This window comes from Procambarus clarkii, chromosome 83, assembly GCF_040958095.1.
Source record: "Procambarus clarkii isolate CNS0578487 chromosome 83, FALCON_Pclarkii_2.0, whole genome shotgun sequence".
NCBI lineage: Eukaryota > Metazoa > Arthropoda > Malacostraca > Decapoda > Cambaridae > Procambarus > Procambarus clarkii.
Window position 1 is genome coordinate 24,314,602 of NC_091232.1, and position 22,207 is coordinate 24,336,808.

General features: G+C 40.9%; 1 non-coding gene across 1 annotated transcript; it reads left to right on the forward strand.

The window, feature by feature from the left end:
- The first annotated feature begins 7,254 nt into the window (after nucleotides 1–7,254).
- On the forward strand, nucleotides 7,255–7,373 carry LOC138358495 (5S ribosomal RNA). Its single transcript, XR_011225423.1, has one exon. It is a non-coding gene; the product is annotated as a 5S ribosomal RNA (ribosomal RNA).
- The last annotated feature ends 14,834 nt before the right edge of the window (nucleotides 7,374–22,207 follow it).

Genomic DNA, 22,207 nt, shown 5'->3' on the forward strand with positions numbered 1-22,207 from the left:
GACCTTTTTGCCTGTTTCAAGGAACCTACTTTCAGAAAACTCACACAAGCTTCACTTACTCCTGTTTTCACTATTGAACAAAAAACTAAATGCTCTGTACTTGTAAAGAATGTCGACAGCTCTGTCCTTTCAGCACCTAATACTATCAATCTCTCTCAAGACATCTCTCACAGGAATGCTATTACTGTAATGGAGATATACCCAGTGCCCAATACAAAACACCTCAAGATCCAATGTTCCTCCCCTACAGAAGCTCAAAAACTCTTGCACCATGGAATTAAAATCCTCAACACCAGCACTCCTCCCTATCTCATTAGTCCAGTTGACTATCTTCCTTTACTACAATGTTTCAAGTGTTATAAGTATAATCACGAAACAAGAAAATGTAAAAGCCCACAAATTTGCTCCAAATGCTCTGCTGAAGGTCATTTCTATACTCAGTGCTCTGCCCCTATCTTAAAATGCACCAATTGCCAAGGAGGTCATTCAGCAGTTGACAAATCTTGCCCTTTGAGAAAGCAAACCCTAAAATCTCTTCGCAATAACCAACCTCGCACTCAAGCACACCCTCATTCCTCTTCTTCAACCTCCCATAACCTATCTCATCACCAAACAGCATCAGCCACCTCAATGTCCTATGCCAGTGTCCTTAATGCTTCACCTCACCAGCAACATCATCATAATACTGCACAACAAACTCAGTCCTCTCCACCTCTCTTCCCTCACCCACCACCTCCACCTTATTCTCCTCTTCAGAACCTTGCATATGAACGAGTCACTGCCTGTGTACAAGCTGCTTACTTGAAGGCCAAGGACGATGGCCGTGACTTTGCTGACTATCTTCCAATCTTTCTCACTCATAACGGCCTTCCTAGTATCTCTGTTCCTCCTACTCAACTATTGCGCTCTGCTCCATTCTCGCCTACAGTCCTCACTCCACAAAACACCATGACTTCAGCTGAAGAAAATACTTCAGTTCCCCCACAATCTCCTACCAACCCACTCCTGACTGCTACAGAAAACGGTGCCACTGACCAAACAGCACATCCTGGACTATCCCAAACTGAAGCATCCATGTCAAAGGCACTTTCAACCTCTTCTCCCAACATTGTCCTCTCCACTTCCAATCTGACTACTAACACTACAACCTCTGATACCTCTCACCCGGTCCCTGTCAACAAGCCTTCTGTCTCCCTCCATCCCCCAACAACTTCAGTCATTTCTTCTGTAACTCATCTTGTCTCGTCCCGAGCCCGTTCAGCAACCCGTTGTCTTACTCCCACCTCCCGCTGTAAATATCCTACAATTCCTACCACCCTCCTCCAAGATGCACCCTCCTCAATAACTGCCCAACTCATTGAATCACGCAACCCTCATGCTCTTGTACATGCACAAAACCCCACCAGCACCCCATCAAAACCTAAAAATTCATAAAGATCATACAGTTTAATGTGCGGGCATATTTCAACATTAGACACATGGTGTCAGATTTTATTGAGATCGAGAGACCTGATGTGCTATTATTAAATAGCACATACATTACGAACTCATATAAAATCAAACATTATGGCTACTCCTCTTACCAGTCACCAGATGAAGCACATGAAGGAGTTGCAATACTCATCCGTTCTTCATACAAACACGAACTCTTACACACTCATTGGCTTCACAAACATTTCCTAGCCATTAAAGTTCATACACAAATGGGGTCTCATCATCTGCACAACCTACACCCGTCCTAACACCGACATTCCCATGCAAGATTTCATAACTCTCTTCAACAACTCTCACTTGCCTGTTTTTCTGCTTGCAGACCTCAATGCACAACACCCTACATTCCACCACAATACCACAAATCAGCATGGCAGACAGCTTCACCAAATATACACCCAAAAACATCTATTCTTTCTTGGCCCTGATTTCCCCACTTGTTTCACACATACAGGTTCTGGCCGGCCTGATCTCATATTCACCAACAGACACGGCAGCAACTTGCAACACTTCATTTCACCAGGGCCCATTACGGGCTCTGATCATATTCCCTTAATTCTCACAGTCTACACAAATCCTATTCTCATCCCCAGCACTCCTCAATTCTCATACCATAGGGCAAACTGGGACATGTTCAAACAACACATTGATGACACTGATCTCACTTATGAATACAATGACAAACATCACACTGACATCGACACACAAGCACGCAACATACAAGACACCATCATTCATGCAGCAAACATCTCCATTCCTAAAACAGCACACAAACCACATTTCACTTTCACCCCCTCCATTCGCTCCAAACGCCTCTTAGCTTGCTATCACACTAGATTCTTACAAAACATACATCGTCATGGACAAATACTATGGGACCTAACAGCATTAAAAAACCATATCCTTAACAGCCTAGATGAAGATCACACAAAACATTGGAAACACCTTATAGAACAAGCAGAACAATACAGAAAACTGACACCTCAAGAATTCTGGAAACGAATCAAACGATTACAAGGATCAACTCACACACCCTTTAAATACCTTCTACATAATAACAACAAAATCGCTGATCCTGAAGCAGTTCTCAACATTTTTAAACACCACTGGGAACAAATCTTTCACCCACATCCTCCTGAACCATTTGCACGCCCCAACATTGAAATAGTCGAAGACTGGATACACCAAAATAGACAAGCAACTACACCAGACGACCTCATTCACCTTGAAAATCTCAATTCAAACACTGAACTACAGACTCCCCTAACTCTAGCTGATGTCAAGACAGCTCTCATGGGCACTCGTCGTAGAGCCCCTGGTGCGTCTGGCATTGGACAAATCCTTCTTAGACAACTCCCTGCTTCTATCATTACTGCTATCACTAACCTATTCAACGCCTCCCTTGCCTCTGGATACTTTCCACTCAACTTTAAGTCTGCCACAGCCGTTCTTATTCCAAAACCTGGGATACCCCACACTGACCCAAAGAACTATAGACCCATCAGCCTTCTAGAGACACTTGGCAAAGTCTTTGAAAGGCTGATCAACCAGAGACTTAGAACCCACCTTGAACACAATGACTTACTCTCTAACAAACAGTTTGGATTTCGGCCTCACCGGTCCACTCACGACGCCTTAAACATCATGACTAACTACCTCAGTATCAATCAGCACCAAAGACTTAAGACTGCACTCATCACTATGGACGTTGAGAAGGCCTTTGACACTGTTTGGCATGACGGCTTAAAATTCAAACTATGCAACAACTTTAATCTTCCTCTTATCACCACCAAACTTCTTTCGAACTACTTAGACAATAGGACAATGAGAATTAAGTTCCTCCAACAACACTCTGACTACTTCAACTTACACGCCGGTGTTCCCCAAGGTTCTGTTCTTGCCCCAACACTCTACATCCTATACATAAACGACATTCCTGACCCTGTTCATCACACTTCATTAACCATATGTTATGCTGATGATGTCTCTCACCTTGTCACCAGCAACACCATTGATACACTAACAAACAGAGCACAAACAGAACTTGATGTTGTCACTGAGTGGGAGTACAAATGGCGTATAAAAACCAACTCCAGCAAATCTAAAATCACCTACTTTTTCGGTAAAAGAACTATTCGCCCAATTCCTCTCAAACTCTATTCATACACTCAAAATCCTACTTATATCTCTGTATCTCCCTCCTCCACAGTCCTGGGACTCACATTTGATCGACAACTACTCTTTCACACACACATAACACAGAAACATGCAATAGCTCTTCAAGCCATGAAGAAACTATACAGACTTAGATTTGCAAAACCTGACACAAAAATGCACCTTTACAAAGCACTTATTAGACCTCTCCTAACATACGCTCCACTAGCTCTTTCTCTATCTGCACGTACTAACAAAATAAAACTTCAAAGAATACAGAATAGAGCACTAAGATGGGTACTCAACACCCGATGGCAAGAGTTAAATACCAGTCAAAGTCTCCATGAAAGTACTAACATTCCTGCCCTAAATACCTACTGGAAAACTCTATCAGACAAACAAATTGTTAGACTACTCACTCATCATGAACAACACATTGATTTTCTCCTACACACTCTCAGACTACCACGAAACAATCATGACCTCTTCTCTACCATCCATGATCCTCTTCCTAACTCTGTATTTCGTTAAACTTTAGCTCTCAACACCCAGCATCCACTATCATTACATATTCAGCTCTCAACAACCAGCACAAACAATCCGTAAAAAAGTTCAGCCCTGACGCTCTTGAGCCAATCACTGTGATGTTGTGAGTTTGTGATGTCCCGATGTTGTCACTGAAAACACCCGACTGAGTCCCTGCCTCGAAAGCCGCAACCTAACGACACGCAGCTGGGTTTAGCCCTGGCACTTTTTTCTCTTACAAATCTTCTTCCTCTCACCCCCCCTTATCTTCTTCTGTCCCCACTTCCAAGCTCGCCCCTATGGGCATCTTCTCCTGTATTATTCTGATTCTGATTCTGGCATTCGTCAATTCGATTCACACAACTTCAACACCATGACTGGACGCGGCAAGGGAGGCAAGGGACTCGGAAAGGGTGGCGCCAAGCGTCATCGTAAGGTGCTACGTGACAACATCCAGGGCATCACCAAGCCCGCTATTCGTCGCTTAGCTCGTCGTGGCGGCGTCAAGCGTATTTCGGGTCTCATCTACGAAGAGACCCGTGGCGTCCTGAAGGTGTTCCTCGAGAACGTCATCCGTGATGCTGTAACCTACACGGAACACGCCAAGAGGAAGACCGTCACTGCCATGGACGTGGTGTACGCTCTGAAGCGCCAGGGTCGTACCCTCTACGGATTCGGCGGATAAGAGCTTGGCTAATCCATCGATTCCACCCACCACCACCTCAAAACGGGACCTAATTAGGTCCCTATACTTTTTTACTGAAGGGCTTAATAGACGATAACATAAATTGTTTTGATATCAGCTAGCACATTGGGTCTTATGAAATCTATTTTTTATCCTCGCATGCTTAAAGGGACTCTGATTGGGGAGGGAGGGGGGGGGAAGGTTTGTTACGTTATATACTAGCAGAGCAGTATCATTGGTGGGGGGGGGGGTGAGGGAGAGAGAGAGAGAGAGAGAGAAGAGAGAGAGAGATCTTTCCCAACTCTTCCTTTTTACATGAGTGAGCTACCCGTTTTATTCATTTTATCCTTCTCAGAGCTGTTTTGATAGTATCCAAATGATGGTAAATGAAAAGGGAGGACACGAATATCTACCCAGAATTCAGGACTGGCAATCGATATGCATGTTTGAGTGCGAATCTTTTTCTCTCTCAACTTAGGTATACGTTTATGTCGTACCTAAAAGCGAGAACCACACTATTTATATTAAGATCATGAATTGCTGGGTTAGGTTAGGTTAGGTTAGGTTAGGTTAGGTTAGCTTAGCTTAGGTTAGGTTAGGTTAGGTTAGGTTAGGTTAGGTTAGCTTAGCTTGGGTTAGCTTAGGTTAGGTTAGGTTAGCTTAGCTTGGGTTAGCATAGGTTAGGTTAGGTTTGATTACATTTCTATGTTAGATTTAACTCAAATTCAAAACAATTGCAGTCATTCGGCTTGTTAGTCAACTTGCCTCTAATAGGGGCAATTTGTCTAACAAGACTATTTAGTTTTGTGTGCATATATATATATATATATATATATATATATATATATATATATATATATATATATATATATATATATATATATATATATATTATAGCTTCAAGACTCCGAACCAATATAGAAGCATCAAGAGGAAGTGCTTGTGTTATGGGCCAATAGGCCTTCTGCAGTTACTTCCATTCTTATGTTTTTATTCCCATTGGTTCGTATTTTATCTTGTGTAAATGTCAATCACCTTACCCAAAACTTTGGTACCATATCACCTCACCCATGTATATATATATATATATATATATATATATATATATATATATATATATATATATATATATATATATATATATATATATATATATATATATAATATACAGAGTAAATCTACCCCAAAAGTAATGATTTATTTGTCTACAAAACTAAACTCTTTTTGGAATCATATGAGGCCCCTCCACTGAGGGGGGAGGCCTGGATGTTTATTGTCATGTGTATTCATGCTGCTTGCATGTCGTCGTTTATTTTGCCTTTGTTGTTTTCTTGACAGCTTTCTTTGCCTTGGGTGGTTTGGGAGATTTTGAAGCTCTCTTTATTTTGGGCTTTTTGTTCCCAACAACAAGCTGATGCTGCTGCTTCTTTTTCAAGGCTGTAGGTGGTTTGTTGCTTGTGGCGGCTTTCTTGGGAGTTACCACGGCCTTCTTTGCTGCTGTAGATGGTTTCTTGGTTGTGGTGGCTTTCTTGGGAGTTAGAACGGCCCTCTTCTCTGCTACGGCCAGCTTGAATGATCCACTAGCTCCACTTCCCTTGGTCTGAACAAGAATGCCGTCAGCCACTGCTTTCTTGAGAAATCTTCGGATGTAAATGGCGATCTTGGCAGCCTCGACTTTGTTGTTGGCAACAACGTACTTCTTGATTGCTTGTAGAGACGAGCCCTTACGGTCTTTGAGTGCTGCGACCGCGGCTAGAACCATTTGACTAGTTTTCGGGTGAGCAACCTGGACGCGAGGTTTCCTGGTGGTGGCCACCACAGCAGCAGCCGCAGCCTTCTTGGTAGGCTTTGCTTCTACCATGATGATGATGAACCAACCAAGGTGATGAGAGACGCTCAGACAGTCACGGGGGAATGATGCTGCCGCCGCTTGAGCCGAACCTATTTATGTGCCGGCACGGTACAGAAGCTGCAACCTGGCAACTCGTCCACCAATCACGTCGGTTGGTTTTACGGCTCCGAAACCTGGATCCCATATCTTCTCTAAAATAGAAGCATTTGTTCATGTTCTTTGTAAAAGTATCATAAAGCAGGACAGATGAGACAATATCATAAAAACTGAAGAGCAGATGAGCACACACATGTTTGTATTACAAAAGAAAATCCACAAATTCATTAGAAATTGGCAGGGCAGGCTGAGGAAGTAGGTAGATGTAAAATGTCTGTAAATGGCGAAAGAACATAAACCCAAGACTGAATAAACGATGTTAAATATCCATGCCAAGGAGACAAAAATATGTTAGGATACAATTACCATTAAGACACCACAAGCAGGTCCGTATCCTGCCGCGATGACTTAAAAGAGTTGGTTATTAGCTACAATGTGTAGGCAGTCTCATGCCAACGGGCATACCACGTTGAGAACACCGCTTCTCGTCCGATCAGCGAAGTTACGCAACGTTGGGTTTGGTTAGTACTTGGATGGGTGACCGCCTGGGAACACCAAATGCTGTTGGCAATAATGTTTTTTGTTTTGTTTTGTTTTGTTTCGTTTGTTTTTGTTTGAATGGCTGGCTCCACGGGAAATTCACGGAGTTGTGTGGAACAAGGCCTGGTAAAATGAATTAATATGTATGTCATGTTTAAAACAAACTCGCTTAATATAGATATTGTGTGAGGCTTTATACAAAAACAAACAACCAAAACAAAACATGTTGTATATGTATATAGCTTAATCCGGGTTTGAACTCGCAACTCCAAGAATACGCATCACTTATATACACTTTACCACTGGACCACTGCAGGACACTAGCTTGATCCTGAGGTATCAATTTAATGACGTAAATGCCATTTCCACAAATAAATGATAATTAAAAAGTATTTGTATGTACAAATCTTTTCTGTTTAAAAGGCTAAAATATCAGTTACTGATATAATTTGTGTTAATGTTTCTATACCCACAGGAAGGCATATTTTTGCTTATATGTAAAGGGTACGGAGAAGGAATCCACAGACCATCATTCCCCTCCCCTTCCCTCCCCCCCCCCAACTCCCACCTACTACCACCACCACCACCACCACCACCACCACTCACCACTACTCACCACCAATCACCACCACCACCAATCACCACCACCACACCTAACCGAAAACCCCTAACACGTCAACCCTCCCCCCAATCAACAGGCGAAATAATAACCCTCAAATGCCTGCCTGCCTGCCTGCCAGCCAATACTAACGGTCTTCTCAGAAAGAAAATCTCTTTGTATCTGTATTACTTGATGAAATGTATGATTCTAATAATGAAAATAAATTTTGATGTCGGTTGTATGAGCATAATGACCAATATGCACATGATATGAATGAATTAAATAGTGTAGTTTTAAGTAATTAGGTTGTAGACACATTAAGCGGATATGATATTTGACGCGTCCAGAACTGGTGATTTTTGGTTTAGTCTTAAATGCACCACCACCACCACCACCACCATTGCTTCCCCAGAGCCTAATTAAGGACCGGTAAAAGGAGTCAATATGTATGTCATCTATAAAACCAAAGAATGAATAAAAAAACACACACACAAACCTACATAATAGTATTAGGAAGATTGTATGGCAAAAAAAAAAAAAAGTATTATTCCCATTGGGTCGTTTGAACTCGCGACTTCCAAAACACCAGCCACACACCTTACCACCCAGCCACCATAGAGTTGGTATAATTGTGCAACTTTAGTTATAAAAGTAAAGTTTTCTCACATTGTATTGATAACTTAAAGGATTTTTTTTTTTTGCATGTACAAATCTTATTGTCTGTTCTATGAAAAGGCTTGATGTAAATTATGTATTTTTTGAATGATTGAATTGTAGGCACATTAAGCGGATTCAATATTTGATATATCCAGAAAAGGCGATTTATGTTCAGTTTTAAAATGCATCACCGTTAACGCTAAAGGACTGGTAAAATGACTCGATGTTTGTCATTTTTAAAATAAACACTAAAACAAGGCCCTTAACATATATAATGTTTGAATATAAATTGAATGCATATAAATACAAAGTGGGAGTGGCTGGCTGGCTGGCTGGCTGGCTGGCTGGCTGCCTGCCTGCCTGCCTGCCTGGCTGCCTGCCTGCCTGCCTGCCTGCCTGCCTTGCCTTGCCTTGCCTTGCCTTGCCTTGCCTGGCCTGTCCTGTCCTGTCCTGTCCTGTCCTGTTATTGCCTTGCCTTGCCTTGCCTTGCCCTGCCTTGGCTGCAGCTGGCTGGCTGGCTGGCTGGCTGGCTGGCTGGCTGGCTGGCTGGCTGGCCGGCCGTAAATCAACTCTTAACAACACCACACCACACCACACCATCACCCATCACCCACCCATCACCCACCACCGGCCCCAGTCTCCCAGCCTCTCTTATATACCCGAGCAGGCCCTTTAAATTATTTGAATTGTTGCACTTCGGCCAATGGCACGATCGCTGCTGCTCAAACATATTCTGGTTCACAAGTATTAAAATATATATATTATAATATATATATATATATATATATATATATATATATATATATATATATATATATATATATATATATATATATATATATATATATATATTCATGAAACACATTAAAACCTTGATCATTTATTCATTTATTACGTCTAGTGAAGAATTGCTTTTGTTCATTTGTATGATTAAAAATTGATAGAATAAGAATTCCTCGCTTAAAGTAAAATATAAAATATATATTGGATTTATATGATTGGTTAATATTCCAAGTGATGCTGAATATCCCCTATAATTTTGTTTTGTTTGTTTGTTATGTACACATTCCAAATGAAATCAATATAAATGTTATTATTAATGTTTGAAAGTTGTGGGAAAAACCTGCTGGGATTGATATAAGAGGAGACTACCAGGGACTTGTACTGAACTAAATTAAAAAATTACTGTCTGCAAATTAATTCAATTAAAATCTCTAGCTAGGGTTGTAAATCCTAGATCCTCTTTTCCTAATGACAGATTGTGGGCTGTAAGGGACAGGTGGGGTGAATGACTTAGTTGATAGAAGTTCCAATCCACCTGTAGACAGGGATCTCACATCAGCTTGTATTTTATACAAGGATAAGATTTGATAAATTCAGTTATATGACTGAACACTGGCTCTGTTTAAATCAGGGATTTAAACATACATAGTCTAACCTAGCACCATAACTTAACAGCCAATATGTACTTATACTATAAACAACAAATTAAATTGTAAAAGTATAATAAATGACCTTAAATGTAGTCTAAACACTTAACTAAGTACTAGATATTATATTCAATTAAATGAACTTATATGATAACTTAAAAATAACTAAGCAAGCAATTGATAACTTAATTTATATATTCAAATATATATGCAGACATATTCAATTTATATGATACAGTTAGCTTGACTGAATCTTTTCCAACAATATGGACACTTATGAGGTTTTTACTTATTGAGGCTGAATTCTTTTCTGACAGAATGGACACTCATGAGGTTCAGTGCTTGGATAAGATTCACAGCTACACTACAATTTTAATAAACGTACCGATGAATGAGGCTTTGCCTCGCTTTTTAACCAACAGACAGATTTATAGGATATTAAAGCTACACAAGCATACAATTGGCCAATCATATACCAAATAACCTTCAATATACTTCTCTGCCAGTCGGGGTGCCTGTCTGACAAGTTTGCCAGACTGATTAACTCTCTTGTTGAGTTTAGGCACGATATTTTGCTACAGCTTTGCTGTATGATGATCTGGTAGCGTTGCTACGTGATTATCCTGCAGTTGCAGAAGAATGATTCGAGATAAAAGTTTATGAATGAAGGTGGAGGAAACCGTGTCACTGATCTCCACTATACACTCTATTTTATGTAATGTTCCAGGATTTTCCTTGTAGATATTGTCCAGGTACTCCCCCAGTTCTAGAGAGTATTCACTGGCGATAAAAAATATTAGATAAGGTGTCCTTGAGCTGGTAATGTTCGCTAAGGATCAGTCACTTGTTCACTCATTTGTAAACAAACGCGGAGTGCCGCGAGGCATCGTTGGTGCGCTTCACTCTCCCCCCTGCCCTGCCATGCTCTCTGAGCACGGTAGCCTTCTATGAATATTGATTGATTATTTTTACAGTCTAGACTTATGATTAAGATAAGATGTGATTATAATATAATTAGATATAAGATTTAAAGATTATAAGTAGTATTTGAAAGTACCACTGAATCTTATTAAGGATTCGATTTTTAATCCTACCGGATGTTGAATCAATGTTCCAATAGTTTTTTAATTAAGAAGTCCTTCTAGAAGCTTCTGGATCCTTGAAAGATCATGTACAAAGTCACGTAGGCATCAAAAGGGCCCCTGTTGCGTACGTGTTCATGGTGCCATTGTCATCCAGGATCAAGCTATAATGAATCTTTAATGATTCTTATGATTTTGATACGATTAGATATGATTTTGATATGATTTAGATATGATATAGAAATTATACATTTCTTAGATGATTATTAGATATGGTGGGTAAAAATTTCCCACATCTTCCAGAGGGAGAGAACTGGCACAGAGTCCAATACTTAGGACAATAGTAACCATATGTATTTATTTACTCTCCATTGGATTGATAATACAAGTGCAGATTTTGCTTGCACTTTTCTGCTGCTGTCCGTTGTGGACGATTGTGTCTGTTAGGAGTCTGTGGGTCTTGTGGAGTTAGAGTGTCTTGAGGTCTCTCAGGATCTAACTGCAGCTGGCTCACTGATTCCATGTGGATGAGTTTGTCCAATGTCTTCAGGGAAGTTGTTCCTTTGGACAGGATTTTGACTATTCTCAAAATCCCCTGACTATCTGGATGGACTGAGACAACTTTACCTAATGGCCAGTCAGCCCTAGGGCCATCACTGTCTACCAAGACAATATCGCCAGGTTGGAGATTAGCTATATTATGTGGGACATTGGCCCCATAGTGATGTTCTCGTAGAGATGTAAGATATTCTTTTGTCCAAATATCATTCCATTTTTGGATTATGCTGGACAGATGCTTATACCCCTGAACCAACTCGCTCTGACCCACATATGAGGGATCTCTGATCTCATCATCCACTAGAGATGGTACTGGAGTCAGAAGTCTTCCATACATTAGGTGGGCAGGACTTAATGGCTCATGTTGAGTAGGATCCTCAGACAAGTAAGTCAACGGCCGGTTATTCACCCTTGATTCTATTTCTGTGATTACTGTCTGGAGCTCTTGAAGATTGATTTTCTGACGGTGTAGAGATTTTCTCAAGGATCTTTTTACAGTTCCTATTAACCGTTCATAAAATCCTCCGTGCCATGGGGCTCTCGGAGGGATAAATTTCCATCTGCAATGACGCTGTTCCAGTGTGGAAGTAACTGCAGGATGGGAACAGATTTCCCGTAGACATGCTTCTCCAGCTACCAAGTTTGCTCCGTTATCTGAAATCATCAACTTAGGGCATGATCGGCGTGCTGCGAATCTGCGGAAAGCTTGAATAAATGATTGAGCAGTCATATCGGGTGTTACCTCTAGATGTACTGCCCTGGTGGTAGCACAGGTGAACAGACAGATGTATGCCTTGATAGGTTGCTTATCTGCAGTCCCTGTTAGATATATTGCTCCTGTATAATCTACTCCTGTCGTTTCGAAAGGTTGTAGATGGACCACTCGTTCCTTTGGTAGGGGTGGTGGCCCTGGATAAGAGCAAGTTCTTGCATCGTACCTTCGGCATATCATGCAATTCTTCAAGATTGATTTGACTGACTGTCTTCCCTGAGGAATCCAGTACTGCTGTCTGATTTGTGTGAGTGTGTCTAACACTCCTCCATGTTTGATGATTTGTTGATGTGTATGCAACACAATCAACCTTGTGATCCAATGATTTTTTGGTAAAAGCCATGGATGCACGGTATCTAGATTGATATCTGCGTGTTTAAGTCTCCCTCCACAACGCAGAATGTTGTGATTTTCTTGGTCTATCCACAGACCGAGATTGTGTTTTAACTTATGCGGAAGATTTTCATAGTTATTCCCATAAGTTTCTCTCTGGGCTTGTCTTACCCAATAGATAAGTGCATCAGGAAAAGTGTATTTTATACCTTTTTTCCTGAGATAATGAAACACGTTCTGTGTTACATTGATTAATTTGATGAGCGAGGAGTAACGAGTACAATCCAAGACTGATATTTGAGCTTGCTGCCTGGTGGTAGTTATGGTTTGTGTCGTAATGACGTGTGGCTTTTGTTCAGGCCAACTACCATTCACTAACCATCGAGGCCCATGAAACCAAATATCTGCCTTTGCAAACTGTTTAAATGTCATACCTCTTGATAAGAGATCAGCTGGATTATCCTTTGTTGGTACATGCAACAATTGAAAGCCTGCGGAAATTTCTTTAATTTCCGAGACGCGATTTTTTACATATGGAGTTGGACAGTTGTCGTTTCGTACCCATTGTAAGACAGCTTCATTGTCAGACCATATGATGACATCCTTGATGTTCATGGTAGACAAGACTTGTTTGATATGCACAGCTAAGCGTGTACCAGTTAGCAGTGCTGTTAGTTCCATCTGAGGCAAAGTCCTCTTTTTTAATGGAGCGACTCTGGCCTTAGAGGTGATAAGATATGATTGATTAGAAGTCACTAAGTAAGCACAAGCTCCAAAAGCTTTGGCTGACGAGTCTGCGAATACATGTAGTGATACTTCTTCATTTTCCTCGACTATGTGTCTCGGAAAGATTATCTTTTCAACTAAAGTTTGTTCTTGAGCCACTTCCATCCAAGCTTTTTGTAACTGGATTGGTAGTGGATCATCCCAACCAACCTTAGCTTTCCATGCTTGTTGCACCAATAAACGCCACTTGATAGTCAAAGGATTTAGTAGACCAAGTGGGTCGAATACTTTGCTAACTTGTGAAAGCAAATCCCTTTTTGTAGTGATGTTGTAATTTACTGGCACAGATTTGATCGATATTGTGTCCGAGATTAAATCCCAATCCATGCCTAACACCTTTTGTGATTCTGGTACGTGATATTCAGGGTAATCTCTTGCTATTTGATTATTCAATGTTGCATTATTAGAGGCCCAAGATTGTAGTGGCATGTTTGCACCTTGTAGCTCCTTGTTAGCCTCTTGATATAATTGTAACAGTTCAGTAGTACTGTTAACTGTCCCTTGAAAATTATCTACATATAGATTTTGACTGATTTCAGTCTTACAGGGACTTGATGATTTCTTCAGATGAGTATCTAGAGTTGCTTGCAATAGAAATGGACTGCTTGTCGCGCCGAAAAGAACTGAAGAGAATCTGAAAGTCACTACAGGACTATTGACATCTTCTGGGTTCTCTACCCATAGAAACTTAGTGAAGTCTCTATCTTCTTCTTGTAAGCCAACTCTTAGAAAGGCCTTACTTATATCTGCTGAATACGCATATTTGTTAAGTCTAAACTTCAACAGTATGTCATACAATTTCTGAGTTAGACTTGGACCTGTTTGTAAACAATCATTTAGACTGGTTCCTTGGGGTCCAGATTTAGAGCTACAATTAAAAACTATCCGTAAAGGAGTCGTTTTTGATTCTCTCTTTACAGCCATGTGTGGTAAAAAATGGCCTGTTTGCTTATTGTCATGTTTCACGACTTCGATGAATTTATTCTTTAATTGTTGAGCAATAATCTCATGATAGAGTTTTAAATGCTCAGGCCTTTTTCTTAGCTTTGCTAGTTGAGATTTAAATTGACTATAAGCCATGTGATAATTGGTAGGTAAGGTTTTATGATTGATTTTCCATGGTAGCCTTACCCAGTACTGTCCATCATAGTACTGTACAGTTTCTAAGTATTGATTATATGCACAGACATCATCAGGACTTGGTTGTTCAGGAATTATTCCTATGGCATCAAGTTCCCACAATTGATGTACAGATTCCAATCCATCATCAATCATGTGGGGGATTTTAAGTGGTGACTGTTCTTTGCCTAGTCATGCCACTATTACAGTTTCTGTATGATGTGATTTTTCAGGAGTTGAAGGTTCAAGATCTAGTATAGGTCCTGTCATCAATATGCCTCCTGCTGATTTGAGTATATTCATACCCATAGATTCTTCTGATCCCAGAATGAATCGATGATAGTAGTCAGCTCCAATCAGGATTCCGATATCCCCTATGAGGTCAGAATCGAGTAGAGGATCTGCTAATTGGATTCCTTTTTCTTTTAGGAATTTAATAGTTGCTGTCAGACCAGTCACTTCCATTTCAGTAGGAATTTTATCAACTACTATGGCTTCTACTGTCCTTTGGGATGTACCTAGACAGACATTGAGTTTTACTACTGGAAAGGTTCTACGACCAGAATTAGTAAAAAACCCTGATATGGAGGTAGATACTTGCTTTGAAGATTTAAGTTGTAAATCTTCTGCCATCTTTTTACTGATAAAGGTTTTCTGTGACCCTTGATCAAAAAAGCCTCTAGTTGGAATACAAATTCCTTGATTGCATAGTTCTAGCTGTGCAGTAGGCAATATGGCTGCTGTAACAATTTCTGTATCCAAGTCGTTGACATTGCTCATTACTGTACAGAATTGTACGGCTGTTGTGGTATTATCATCTTTGGGCTTTGCCTGAGATGCAGGTTGATTATTGGAAGTCTGTGATCTGGATTGAGTGTTAATATCACTACAGAGTGCTGTGTGATGTACACTTTTATGACAATATTGGCAGTTCTGCAATTGAGTGATACACTCACTTGTATCGTGCTTCCGTAGACAACGGATGCACCTGTTCAGAGATTTCAGTCGATCGATTCGACTGGCACGGCCTACATAAACTGTGCATTGATAAATGGTATGTGCTTCTTGACAGAATAAACATTTTGGGGCACTTGTAGCTCCTTTTGTCTTATCTGTCTTAGGAGCTTGGTTTCCTACAGTTCTGTTAACTGTGGGAGATATAGCATAAGAGCCAACATTATTCTGTTTCCACTTTGCAGAATAGGAATTTTGTTGCCTTGATTTTTGACTGCCATTCTGGACATTTTTGCTTTTGTCCGTGGATTCACCTTTGTGGATTTTTTCTTGAGATCTAAATTTTCCTCGGCTTCGTAATCTTTGTACGTAAGCTCGAAGTCCATCAAAGATTTGGCTTTGTGATAAGATATTGTTACAAGTATGTAACACTTGTAGGTAAGTAATTACATGCAAGTAGGTTATACAAGCATGTAACACTTGTACTCCTCCAAGGATTTCCTTAAAGGATGAATTGTATCTGTAATAATGTGTATCTACATTATTCATGATGTGATGAAGCATTTTGCTTTTGCTTTTTTCTCGGCTTTGCCTTTTCTATTAAGTAAGTCTCTTTGAGATGCTTGATTAACTTCAGATTTTCTGAGGCTGCTTTCACTCCAGTGAAAGCATGAGATTAGGTGATCAAGACTATATTCTTGAATTAAGATAGTTATCTTAGATGGATGATAATATTTGTATTGACATTGTCAATGGGCTGTTAGCCTTTCAGATTGTGATGTGAGATTAAGATTGGTCTTAATTCCCAATTGTAGACTATTGTAGCCAAGTGATGATGACATTTGTCTATCACCTGATTTAAATGGTCTGTAGGCTGTAGATTCAAGTGATTTTTAGACACTTTGTGTCCTTTTCTTTTCTGTTTCAGCTGCAGGTGGAATGCTGTTAGCCATTTTGACCTTTTCCGAGTTTCGGAGATTCCGAGATTTTTCTCTTTTTTCTGATGAATATGTATGATGTTAATGTATTTTGATAAATGAGCTTTCCTGTCTACTTAGGTAATGATTCCAAAGATCGTCCTTCATTTTCTCCCTGGAATCTGGTTGTAGCAGGTGTTCAATTATCAAAAGTATTGTAATAATTTGATTTGTGACCCGAATGCACGAATGCACCAAGTTGGTAAATCTTGTAATAATTTTTTAAAAATAGTAAATGGCACTATTTTTGCAAAGTTATTACAAAATCTGTTACCATAATAATTGTTAGATAAAATACAGTAGAATGTCTACTGGTTTTACCTTGAATAGGGTATGATATAGTTGATTATGGTTAGATTGTAAGGAATGCTCTTACAGTGATGATATCACTTTTTTAAAGAATATTATGTAATGAGCAGCTCTGAAAATCAGTAGATTGGAGATAATGCTAGATAATACACTTAAATATATATGTATTGTTACCACAATGAGGTAGATAATGGTATTTTATGATTAAGATGCAGTGCAGTGTCTTTGACACTGATATACTTAATTACTGTGGTTTCTTAACTCAAAACAATATTAGTATGCTATGAATACTATGAATGCTTACTAGTTAATGGATATGGTGGCTTAAGCCACTGCAACTATTTGTTTACTTAGATATATAGCTATGATAAATATTGGCTGATAGCCAGGTTAGGCTAGAATATGTAAGAATTATTCCAATGCAAAATCAAGAAGTTTCTTATGTATTTGGCATTGAAATATTCGGTAAACGAATGATCATAAATATCTAGGTATAAAGGACCATTATTATCTAGGTTCGAAGGACCATTAATGTGGGAAAAACCTGCTGGGATTGATATAAGAGGAGACTACCAGGGACTTGTACTGAACTAAATTAAAAAATTACTGTCTGCAAATTAATTCAATTAAAATCTCTAGCTAGGGTTGTAAATCCTAGATCCTCTTTTCCTAATGACAGATTGTGGGCTGTAAGGGACAGGTGGGGTGAATGACTTAGTTGATAGAAGTTCCAATCCACCTGTAGACAGGGATCTCACATCAGCTTGTATTTTATACAAGGATAAGATTTGATAAATTCAGTTATATGACTGAACACTGGCTCTGTTTAAATCAGGGATTTAAACATACATAGTCTAACCTAGCACCATAACTTAACAGCCAATATGTACTTATACTATAAACAACAAATTAAATTGTAAAAGTATAATAAATGACCTTAAATGTAGTCTAAACACTTAACTAAGTACTAGATATTATATTCAATTAAATGAACTTATATGATAACTTAAAAATAACTAAGCAAGCAATTGATAACTTAATTTATATATTCAAATATATATGCAGACATATTCAATTTATATGATACAGTTAGCTTGACTGAATCTTTTCCAACAATATGGACACTTATGAGGTTTTTACTTATTGAGGCTGAATTCTTTTCTGACAGAATGGACACTCATGAGGTTCAGTGCTTGGATAAGATTCACAGCTACACTACAATTTTAATAAACGTACCGATGAATGAGGCTTTGCCTCGCTTTTTAACCAACAGACAGATTTATAGGATATTAAAGCTACACAAGCATACAATTGGCCAATCATATACCAAATAACCTTCAATATACTTCTCTGCCAGTCGGGGTGCCTGTCTGACAAGTTTGCCAGACTGATTAACTCTCTTGTTGAGTTTAGGCACGATATTTTGCTACAGCTTTGCTGTATGATGATCTGGTAGCGTTGCTACGTGATTATCCTGCAGTTGCAGAAGAATGATTCGAGATAAAAGTTTATGAATGAAGGTGGAGGAAACCGTGTCACTGATCTCCACTATACACTCTATTTTATGTAATGTTCCAGGATTTTCCTTGTAGATATTGTCCAGGTACTCCCCCAGTTCTAGAGAGTATTCACTGGCGATAAAAAATATTAGATAAGGTGTCCTTGAGCTGGTAATGTTCGCTAAGGATCAGTCACTTGTTCACTCATTTGTAAACAAACGCGGAGTGCCGCGAGGCATCGTTGGTGCGCTTCACTCTCCCCCCTGCCCTGCCATGCTCTCTGAGCACGGTAGCCTTCTATGAATATTGATTGATTATTTTTACAGTCTAGACTTATGATTAAGATAAGATGTGATTATAATATAATTAGATATAAGATTTAAAGATTATAAGTAGTATTTGAAAGTACCACTGAATCTTATTAAGGATTCGATTTTTAATCCTACCGGATGTTGAATCAATGTTCCAATAGTTTTTTAATTAAGAAGTCCTTCTAGAAGCTACTGGATCCTTGAAAGATCATGTACAAAGTCACGTAGGCATCAAAAGGGCCCCTGTTGCGTACGTGTTCATGGTGCCATTGTCATCCAGGATCAAGCTATAATGAATCTTTAATGATTCTTATGATTTTGATACGATTAGATATGATTTTGATATGATTTAGATATGATATAGAAATTATACATTTCTTAGATGATTATTAGATATGGTGGGTAAAAATTTCCCACAAAAGTTGATTGTCTACTTGAATCTCTCTATTAAAGTGTGTGTGGCTCCGGATGGAGCCTGGTTATGGTATTTGTCGTGGTGGGTGGCAGAAGTGCTTACTTCTTCTCTGTCTTCTTTGGCAAAAGAACTGCCTGAATGTTTGGAAGAACACCTCCCTGTGCAATGGTTACGCCAGACAGAAGTTTGTTGAGTTCTTCGTCGTTGCGGATGGCCAACTGCAAGTGACGTGGGATGATACGGGTCTTCTTGTTGTCACGTGCGGCGTTACCGGCGAGCTCCAGAACTTCGGCAGCGAGGTATTCCATGACGGCTGCCAGGTAGACAGGAGCGCCAGCACCGACGCGTTCGGCGTAGTTGCCCTTACGCAGCAGACGGTGAATTCTGCCCACGGGGAACTGAAGTCCGGCCCTGCTGAAGCGAGACTTTGACTTGCCCTTCACCTTGCCTCCCTTGCCGCGTCCTGACATTGCTGCTGCTGTTGTGGGTTTGTGGTGTTTTATGCGGGATTTCGGATTGATGTCCATAGGGAATGGAAAGGATGGGGGAGGTAGAGGGATGGGGAGATGAAATTCAGGAAGAGGATGCGGGTGTAGAGAGAGAGGAGGTTTGAAAGTTCGGTGGCCTGTCCACCATGGGTTGACATTTTTGTATGTGTTGTTTGTTTGCGTATGTGTTATGTTGGGTTGTCAGTACATTGGCTGGGGGGGCTAGTGTTTGTGACCTTGTTGGTGTCCTAAAGCACTAGAGCCGATGGAGTTGGCTGAAGGAGGCTAATCTAAAAAACATCAGGGTTGTTACACTTCTGACGCCACGACAAATGGTTTTTTGGTTTTATATTTTTTTTGTAGGTGTTTTATTTATTTATATATATATATATATTTTTTTTTTTTTTTTTTTTTTTATTATTTTTTTTTATTTATTTATTTATTTATTTATTTTTTTTTTTTTCTTTTCTTTCTTTCTTTATTCTTCATTTGGTGTAGATTGGGTCCGGGATGGGCCACTCATCTGGATCGTCTGGCAGACCGCTTAGTATCTGAGGGCTTGGGAAGGCCTCATCATGGATATGTCTGATCACTTTTTGTTGGAGAGTGATTCTTCTGGTTCTGTGTGGTGGTTCGTGGATCTCGTAGTCGCTGGTGGTGTTTTCTGCTACGAAGGGATCTTCTGGGTCTGGGACATACATGTTCTTCATACGGTACAGCTGTCTTCTGGCCAGGTAGCTGAGCCTAATGTTCATTGGCTTCATGTTGAGCGTCTCATGGATCAGGTCAGTTCTTACCCTGTCCCTCAGAGTCAGGCCCTCTGCAAAGCGAAGTGCTTTGTTTTGTACTCGTTGAATCTTCAACATGTTGGATTTGTTGGTGAGGTTCAGGGGAACGTAGGGGTATTCCAAGCTAGGCCTTATGATCATTCTGTACAGGTGGAGCTTGATGTGGGATGGGGCTTGGTTGAAACGGAAGAGCCTCGCCAGTGAGCCCTGGGCCATCGCTGTCTTCTGGGATACGTACTGGGAGGAGTTGAGTAGCCTGTTGAAGTTGTACCCGAGCACTGTGTTGGAGTTTGAGATGGCTATGGGTTCACCCCTGATTCTTATTCCCCCCTCATTTTCAATAGAGAAGGCCATACAGCCGACAGTGCTTAATTGGATCTTTTCTGGGTTAGTGGTGATCCTCCATTTCCTTTCCCAGTTAGCAGTCCTTGCTAGTTCTACGTTTGCCTTACGGGTTACAGTTGCATGCTTGGCCGCTTGGATGCTAGGGTTAGATGTTATTACGTGTGTTACGTCGTCCGCAAATTGTACGATAATGGTGTCCCTATACTCTGGTTGGGGTAGGTCATTTATAAAGATGTTGAAGAGAACCGGGCTCAAGCATGATCCTTGGGGGACTCCAGCTGTTGGGGTGAAGGCTGCGGCCTCTTTTGCCTTGAAGCTGGGGGTAACTTGCCTATTCTTAAGGAAATTTCTGATCAGCCTGAGGAGGGTCCAGTTTTGCGCTGGTAAGTCTGCTAATTTGTACACAAGACCATCGTGCCACAAGCTGTCGAAGGCCTTGTGTACGTCCCTCGTTGCAATCAAAGCTACCTGTTTTTGCTTTCGAATTGAGCTTACGGCGTCGTAGATGATGTTAATTGCGTGCTGGGTTGATCTATGTGCTCGAAAGCCAAACTGCTTTTCTGTGAAGAGGTTGTTGTACTCCATGTAGTAGTTAAGACGGTTTGACATGATTTTTTCAAAGCACTTGCCTATCGTGTCTAAGAGGGAGATTGGTCGGTAGTTGCCAGGTTGGTGGGGGTCTTTCTTGGGTTTGGGAATGAATATCATCTTGGCTGACTTGAATGCTACAGGAATGAACCTAACGACACGCAGCTGGGTTTAGCCCTGGCACTTTTTTCTCTTACAAATCTTCTTCCTCTCACCCCCCCTTATCTTCTTCTGTCCCCACTTCCAAGCTCGCCCCTATGGGCATGTTCTCCTGTATTATTCTGATTCTGATTCTGGGGCCGGTGGTGGGTGATGGGTGATGAGTGATGGTGTGGTGTGGTGTGGTGTGGTGTTGTTAAGAGTTGATTTACGGCCAGCCAGCTGCAGCCAAGGCAGGGCAAGGCAAGGCAAGGCAAGGCAAGGCAAGGCAAGGCAAGGCAAGGTAAGGCAAGGCAAGGCAATAACAGGACAGGACAGGACAGGCCAGGCCAGGCCAGGCCAGGCCAGGCAAGGCAAGACAAGGCAAGGCAAGGCAAGGCAATAACAGGACAGGACAGGACAGGACAGGCCAGGCAAGGCAAGGCAAAGGCAAAGGCAAGGCAAGGCAGGCAGGCAGGCAGGCAGGCAGCCAGGCAGGCAGGCAGGCAGGCAGGCAGCCAGCCAGCCAGCCAGCCAGCCAGCCAGCCAGCCAGCCAGGCAGGCAGGCAGCCAGCCAGCCAGCCAGCCAGCCAGCCAGCCAGCCAGCCAGCCAGCCAGGCAGGCAGGCAGGCAGGCAGCCAGCCAGCCAGCCAGCCAGCCAGCCAGCCAGCCAGCCACTCCCACTTTGTATTTATATGCATTCAATTTATATTC